A 5,865-nucleotide genomic window follows, 5' to 3' on the forward strand; every position below is an offset into this window, starting at 1 on the left:
TTAAGATAGGTGTATAGAGGTGTCTTATTTGTTTCCACTATTGTGTGGCACTATGGCTAATTTCATGGATACGTTTTCTTTTACTGTGGCGGAACGTGATCGCATTTTGCAAGACTTACCTAGTATATGTGACCTTAATGTTGATAAAGATGAAGTTGATGTATCAGCACTTGTTTATGCCCACAAAAAGCTTACTCGCACAGAGTTACACGCTGCTGTGCTCTCTGATTATATCCGTGCGAATATCATCCCTAGAGGGCTCAGGATGAACAAGATCCCTACATTGTTTAGGGGCAATAAGGAATTCAAGGATAAATGGATTGCAATACTGAACCGTTGTTCGGTAGACTTAATGCTGCTCATTATCGAACAGGCTAAGAAGGAAGCAGCTAATATCAAAGTTGATATACAGAAAATGAGAACTAATATGGAAAAAGAAGTCAGTTCAGATAATTATAAAAAACAAATGGAAAAATTGGAATCAGAAATTAACAAATTTGCAGAGGAAATTAAGGAGTTCAAGGCAAAAAAATTTAGAAGAGATAAAGATGATTATGCTAACAAGAGAGTATATCCATGGTACTACTCGGAGGAAAGTTTCAATCCAAAAACAGGAAGAAATGGGAGGAACAGACAAAATAGACAGAGACCATATAGGAAAGATGAACAGCTTAGTGAGGGTGACTCCAATAGTGACTCTATGACCAGCTCGGGCTCGAGCTATGGATTGAGATCGCGAGATGGGCAAACTCGTTTTTTCGAGAAGCGCCCGTATCGCAAAAAGATCAATTAGTAGTCAACTTATCTTCTAGGACCTTGACTTCCATTGAGGAAAGAGTCCTGAGTTATGGTTTAAACTTTGTGCCGACACCAAACTATTCCTCCTTTCAAACCCGAGTGGACATGTTTAAAATGCTCAGACTTGTGAAAATAAAAGATCATTTCAAAAACCAAAATGCTCCTATGACTCCCTTTCGCCCCAAATCAAGATTTATTCCCAATACGAGTAACCCCATGATAACCGCCTTTCAGACGGCGGTGGGTAGAGACATTGAGAGGCTGGAAGAAAAACACATTCCTAAGTATCAGAATTTAACTAGTGTTGAGAGGACTGCACTTGAGGGACTTGAGACTGATAATAATTTGATTATACATCCCGCAGACAAAGGCGGAGCTATAGTCCTACAGGACAAAAAAGACTATGTGGAGGAAATTATGAGACAGTTGGGACACAGTGAATACTATCAGAAAATTGGAAAAGATCCAACTAGCATGGTTTCTAATATGATAAATAAAGCAATACAGGAGGCTTTACAGGAGGGTGATATTGACAACATTACAGCTGAATTCCTAAACAATAAATATCCGAGAATGCCGGTACTTTACACGTTACCAAAAATACATAAACCTGGGCGGATTCCACCTGGAAGACCCATAGTATCAGCATCACAGAGTGTTCTGGAACCGGTTGCGCAATATTTAGATTTTCATCTTAGGCAATTTGCCGTAGATACTGAATCCTTTATAAAGGACACTACCGATTTCATCAGGTACATTGAGAACATTCAGTTACCAGGGGACTGCATTCTGGCCACCGTAGATGTCGTGTCTTTGTACACGAATGTTCCTTTAAATGATACTCGGCATATTATTGTATCCTTACTAGAGTCCCGAATAGATCCCACACCATCCACAAAGTTCTTAATTTCTCTTGTTGACATTGTGTTCGGCAACAATTTCTTTAGATTTGATAAGCAATTGTATTTGCAAACTGGGGGTATTGCGATGGGGTCCCCCGTTGCCCCGACCGTCGCCAATATTTTCATGATTGATTTCGAGAGAAAATATATTTATGGCAACCACCCCTTTAAAAAGCAGGTGTGGGGGTACAGACGGTATATAGATGATCTTTTATTCTTATTTTCCCCTGACATAAAATTTGATGCATTTTTAGATTGGTTAAATAGCTGCGCTAGTATCCAATTCACTGGGAAATCGGACAGGGAGCATATCCCCTATCTGGACACAATGGTATATAAGGACAATAATAAACTGGCAGTGACTCTGTATAGAAAAGATACGGACAGGAATGCTCTTTTACATTTTCAATCCTTTCATCCCAGGCATATGAGAGAGAATTTACCCTACGGACAATTTTTGCGCATTAAACGCAACAATACCCGCCCACCGGACTATCAGCAGCATGCAGCAGCTCTAGAAACTGCTTTGAAGGATAGGGGGTATCCCAGTAAAGTCATCCAAAAAGCCAGATGGAAGGCAAATAATGTGGACCGGGATACCATAATTTACAGGAATCGCAAGGGTGGAGAAGGGGTGAAACCCTTAGCCTTCGCTTTACAGCATAGTCATCTATCGGCACAGATTGCAGGGATTGTCAAGAAACATTGGCATTTATTGTCCGATATTCCCGGATGTGCAGCACCTCCTAAAATAGGTTTTAAAAAAACTAACTCGTTGAAAGATAGACTGGTTCATTCTGACATATACAGGGAAACTAAAAGACAATCTGTTGTGGGACATTACAAGTGTCATCAATGCCTCGCTTGTAATTTGGCATTGGAGGTGAAGGAGTTCAAAAGAACAGATTCAGATTTCAAGTTTACATTACGCTCATTTTCTAATTGCAATACAAAATATTGTATTTATTGCCTCATTTGCCCCTGTCAATTGATTTATGTTGGATCTAGCATAAGGCCAATAAAAACACGGATCCTAGAGCACAAATCTAGAATTAGGGCAGGACTAACTACAGCCCCGGTTGTCGACCATTTTTTAAAATTGAAACATAATGAGAATGAGCTAAGATTTTTTGTAATTTGGCGTCTGCAAGGCAATAGATTTAACAGGAATGATAATGAAAGAATCCTTAGACGCAAGGAAGCATACTTTATACATGTTTTAAATACCATGGCTCCTCATGGCTTAAACTTGGAGAACGATTTGTCTTGTTTTCTGTAAATGTGTACTGGCACTTTAAGAACCTGGCTCGTAGGCAATGTACATCAGCTGTATCAGGGAGCAAACACCGGAGAGCTATTTAGGTAACTAGCTTGCACTTTTGTAATAACGCCATTGGGATCGTTACCAGAGTGGACTGATTCCTGTTACTTACCCTGTGTGGGGACTTATTGTACATCATATCCATAAATGGTTATTCAATTGAAACCTGAAACTTTGGATGATGAGAAATAAATTGCATAGGACGTATGATTGTAAGTACATGATGGAAATTGTATATACTGTTTGTGTTTGAATTGTTATTTATTGCAGTTTTGATATAGAATAATTTGAAAGATATTTATGATTATCAGAGAGCTTTATTTATTGTATCATATAGGAAGAACTGAAGAAGAATCGGCCCCTGTGCCTTGAAACGATCGTTTTCTCCTTCAACTAATCAGCTGCTGCAAAAGAAAAAGAAATACATCATAAAGGACAAATTGATTATGATGCAATACTATTATACTTACCTTTTATAGGAAGTGCTGAGAATGTGTCTTTGTTCATAAATTCTATGTGTAAAAGAAATAAATACATGTGTTGTTGGTAATATGTGATGCTGGTGGGTATATTACCACATACTGTAAATATATAGCCTCAAAACTGTTGGCATTAGTTACAGCTATTCCTATACTGAACCTCCAGGTAATAGCAGATAGGGTTGCCAGGTCCCTCTTTGTCACCGGCGGGAAATTTTTGGGGAGGAGCCTGAGGAGGGCGGGGTTTGGGGAGGGGAGGGACTTCAATGCCGCAGAGTCCAATGGCCAAAGCGGACATTTTCTCCATGCGAACTGATCTCTATCAGCTGGAGATCAGTTGTAATAGCAGGAGATCTCCAGCTACTACCTGGAGGTTGGCAACCCTAATAGCAAAAGATCTCCTTCTATTACAACTGATCTCCAGCCGATAGTGATCAGTTCACCTGGAGAAAATGGCTGCTTTGGCAATTGGACTCTATGGCATTGAAGTCCCTCCCCAAACCCCTCCCTCCTCTGGCTCTGCCCCCAAAATCTCCCACCGATGGCAAAGAGGGACCTGGCAACCCTAGAACTGCCCCAGCAAGAAATTACAGGCCGCTCATCACTTTTACAAGTGAAATGCCATTTCATAGCAGCGCTTTAATGTCTCGAAACTGTGTGCAAGCGTAATTGCCAAAAGTTAATTGCTAATGCAATTCGCAACACACACACCATCAGGCATGCCGGCCCCAGGTTCAGAAACTTAGTCCCTCACCTAGAGCTTGTGCAACATGTGCAGTCTTTAAAGAACTGTGTATTTGCAAATTCTGCTCTGCAGCAAGGGGGAAATGGAGGTGAATTAAAGGGATTCATTTATGATCCTGTGCATTAATAGTGAGGAGGGTGGATGGGATTTGTGAATGGACTATTGTTGAATGTTCTGTAGGATTGAGCTGAAAAGATGGGACATTCTGTAAACCTCTTCAGCAGCTGCAAAAAGTGCCTCTGGTTTCATGGTGGGGGTCTTAAAAAAACACCAAAACGGTTCACCTACGCAGCCCTTTTAGGAGGAAATCAACATGTTGATCGGATTGCCTGGGATTGCAGATGTGACCAGTCCCAAAAGCATCATACTCGCTCTCCATCCTTTTTAGATGTCGTCAATGAAGTTGTCATTTAGACAATATGAGAAGCTGTGTAATACCATGATATCATCATATTCAATAAGTGATCCTCGATTGCCTGGAAATACATAGTGAATGAGAAAAGAGTGACCCCCAGAGTCACTGAGCTGCCACAGCTTCAGATATATGAAACAATCAGGTCTATGAGTGTAAATGTAATACTTCTATAACATGAACAGCTGAACCTGCCCCATACTGAATCAGGCCATTGGCATATAAAGGGCAGTATTATCTACTTACTGGCATTGGCTCTCCAGTGATTCAGGCTAGGGTTGCTAGGTCCCCCCTCATCTCTGGCAGGAGGTTTTTTGGGTGGAGCTGAGGTGGGGATTGCATGCGTGTGGCTGTGTGGCCTCAGTCACATCACTTCCAGTTTACACCTGGAAGCGCCGCATCGCAATGGGCCTTTTACCACTCAAACTGGGAGTTTTGCCCGCCAATTTAAGCAACCTGGCAACCTTATCCCAGGCAGAGGTCTTTCACATCATCTATTACCTCATCTTCTAGCTGGAGATGTTGGGGGTTGAACCTGAGACCTTCTTCTTTCAAAGCAGATGTTCTACCACTGAGCCACAGCCTCTCCTGCTGTCAAGAGCCACTTCCTCAGCAGTTTAGAGACTTTGCAAACGTTCTCATGGTGTCACGCAGAAAATACTTGGCTACATCAAAGCCACTTTGCATTTGGAGGCATCTAATCTGATAATTAAGCCTCCTGGCACTTTAAGAGATGACAGGTTACCCTCGAGTAGGAGGTCTATAAACTAAGATATGGGAAGCGAGTACGTACAGCCAGTTGCAGGAAAGGCAGTAGGCGGGCCAAATCCTGACTTCTAGATAGCCACATGTTAATTATACATCTTGTTTCATCCCTATGTTTTAAAAAGGAGGGTGGAATAAAAGTTTTTTTTATTATTATGGCATTGTAGGTGTGGTAAACAGTGGATTTGGGAAATCCCCGAAACCCTTTAATGGCCCAGATGAGCAGCCATGAAGACGTAACGCATGAAGATTGGGTTCCCTAAACATACCAAGCTCATAAAGTCCAGGGAGTTGCTTTATCCCCTATTTTTACGTTGGCCGAGCCCAGCTGCCCCAAACAGATATAAAGGACAGGTTTCCCTACACTTCGCCACAACACCTCTACACCTTTCGCTCTGTTACTTCCCCTGCTGCCTCATCACCTTCTACTAACTTACGAAAAA

At 41.5% G+C, this 5,865-nt stretch overlaps 1 protein-coding gene across 1 annotated transcript in view; it reads left to right on the forward strand.

The window, feature by feature from the left end:
• LOC130493502 (keratin, type II cytoskeletal 5-like) overlaps positions 1–5,865 on the forward strand; it is a 203,161-nt gene that overhangs the window by 94,711 nt on the left and 102,585 nt on the right. The gene's annotated exons all lie outside the window — the stretch shown is intronic.

This window comes from Euleptes europaea, chromosome 1 (assembly GCF_029931775.1).
Source record: "Euleptes europaea isolate rEulEur1 chromosome 1, rEulEur1.hap1, whole genome shotgun sequence".
Lineage (NCBI taxonomy): Eukaryota > Metazoa > Chordata > Lepidosauria > Squamata > Sphaerodactylidae > Euleptes > Euleptes europaea.